This window comes from Lycium barbarum, chromosome 10, assembly GCF_019175385.1.
Source record: "Lycium barbarum isolate Lr01 chromosome 10, ASM1917538v2, whole genome shotgun sequence".
NCBI lineage: Eukaryota > Viridiplantae > Streptophyta > Magnoliopsida > Solanales > Solanaceae > Lycium > Lycium barbarum.
In genome coordinates, this window is record NC_083346.1 from 67,208,810 (window position 1) to 67,211,264 (window position 2,455).

Sequence of the window (2,455 nt, forward strand, 5' to 3'; positions counted from 1 at the left end):
TGTTCTTTGTTTTTCTTGTTTTCTCTTGAAGGTTCTTAGGATATAGATGACTTATAATATAATTTGTCACATGGAAAATAATTCCATAGACTTGGATCAATGTATATGGCCGGTTGGGCCTTCCCTTTTGGGCCTCATCTTCTCTTATTTTTTTTTCTTTTTGAGCCCACTTGGCCAACCTTTGTAATTCATGGAACAAGTTTCCAAAATTTCCAATTTTTCCCTTGGCCTCCTTTCGTAATTCCACACCAACATATTCATAACCAACACATTCGTACCAAGCAAGGTCCAAATGTGGCCTTGTCCATTACAAGTCAAATTATTTCGAATTTTTCGAATAAAATGCCGGATGTAACACTTCATTTCCTACAAAGCAAGCTTATTCCAAATTTTCCAAACGCGCAAAACGCGGGATATAAAATTGATTTGCTAGAATCTTCTCAAGCATTGCTTCAACCTTCGAACAACCCTGCTCTGTTGACTGCCTTTTTGGTGGTATGTAAGGATTGGAACTCTTGTTCCCAAAGTTGTTGCTGTTGTTGTAGCTCCCTTGGTTCGCACCACCATAATTATTGTTGTAATTCCCAGAGTTGTTGTAAGCACCTTGACCTTGTTGAGGTCTCCATTGATTCTGATTCTGATAGCCACCTTGGTAATTATGTCTTTGATAACCCCCTTGAGAGTTATTAACAAAATTTGCATCCTCAACCTGCATAGGTGGCCCATCAAGGAACGAACCATCTTGAGCGTGGTACATCCCTTTTGGCAAAATTTTATCATCCTCACAAACATTTACCTTCTTGATTTGAGATTCATCAAACTTCTTCGTCAGCAAGGAAATGTTTGTTGCAAGTTCTGCTAATGTTTGCTGGGTGTCATGATTCTCCTTCACTATATTCTGGATCATAGCACTACCATACGGTACCACATCAACACTGTCTGAGTGCCAAGCCTGATTATGAGTTGTCAGCTTGTTGAGTATGGTGGTCACTCGTCGGAAGGTCTTGTTCATAAAACATACATCAGCTGCATTGTTAGCTACTGACTGTGTTACTGGATCTAACCCTCGGTAGAACTTCTCCATCAATATATTTTCCGGAAAACCATGATTCGGGCTCTTCTGCAAATATTCCTTGAATCTCTCCCAAGCTTCATATAATTGTTCCCCTGGTCGCTGCTTAAACTCATAAATCTTGTCACGAATTTCATCCTTCTTGCTAGGGGGGTACCACTTTGTAAGAAAAGAAGTCACCATCTCTGCCCACGAAGTAATTGAATTTCTGGGCAGTTTCTCGAGCCATGTTCTTGCCTCTCCAGCTAAGGAATATTTGAATAACCTCAACCGAATAGCATTTTGTGGAACATTGTTCAGGATGTGATTAGCACACACATCCACAAAATTCTGCAAATGACGTTGAGGGTCATTCTCGGTAGAGTTCCGAAAGTACCCCTCAAGCTTCAACAGCTGGTATAGAGAAGAGTCAATTTTCATAGTAGCAGCTCCAACTCGAGGCTGAACAATAGCAGATGCATAGTCCTCCTCTGGAACAAGATCAGCGAAAATATTCTCATCATCAGATTCATTCGCCTGATTGTTCAACCGATTCCCCTAGTTACCAGCACGTTGATTTTGCTGATTCTAATTCATGTTCACCTGGTTTACACATAGTAGCAAACAAGGTGTGATGGAATAAGCAAAAGACTTCAATCAAAGCAAACACTATTTAGTAATTTCAAAACCGTATTCCCCAGCAACGGCGCAAAAATTTGATACGCTCAAATTACACCTATTAATGGTATAATGCGGACGTTGTCAAATATAGTAACCCAACAAGGTTGGGGTCGAATCCCAAAGGGAATATGGTGTGAAAAGGTTACTAAAGTCGTAGATGCTAAGTTCTAGATCTAATGTCTTAATCCAATGATTTTGATAAAAGTTGGTTTTTTTTCTATAACTAATTGCTAAACTATTGCTTTGATGGAAATTTATGGTAAAAGATACTAAGGTTGTGTCCCCGTTAGATAGGGTGTATGATCATGGGTATTGATCTTGATATACTTCTAATGGATCATTATATGAATGCACTTAATCTTTGTGTGAATGTCTACTATTTCCCAATAAATAAAGATTATGTCTTTCTATGATTTTCCTAGATATAAGAAAGTAACCATGAAGAACAATTAATCATGCCAAGTAAATTCTTCTTATTCCTAAGTGAATTTATTAAACAAAGTTTAAAGCTTTGAGTTCTTGTTAATTATTCTTACCAACCCTAATTATTTTCCCAAATAAATCAAGGTTTATGGCTTTAATCAATGTTTGCAACCATTAATTATGAATGAAGAATGAAGAATAATTAAACCCTAATAATCCATTATGTGTATATCATTCACAAAACCCAATCACAAAACACCCATCATTGGGTTCACAACCCTACTAAGGGAATTTAGCTAC

General features: G+C 37.7%; 1 non-coding gene across 1 annotated transcript; it reads left to right on the forward strand.

Annotated features, from left to right (window-relative positions):
• Positions 1-1,100: 1,100 nt before the first annotated feature.
• On the forward strand, positions 1,101-1,206 carry LOC132616293 (small nucleolar RNA R71). The gene has a single exon (XR_009573084.1). It is a non-coding gene; the product is annotated as a small nucleolar RNA R71 (small nucleolar RNA).
• The last annotated feature ends 1,249 nt before the right edge of the window (positions 1,207-2,455 follow it).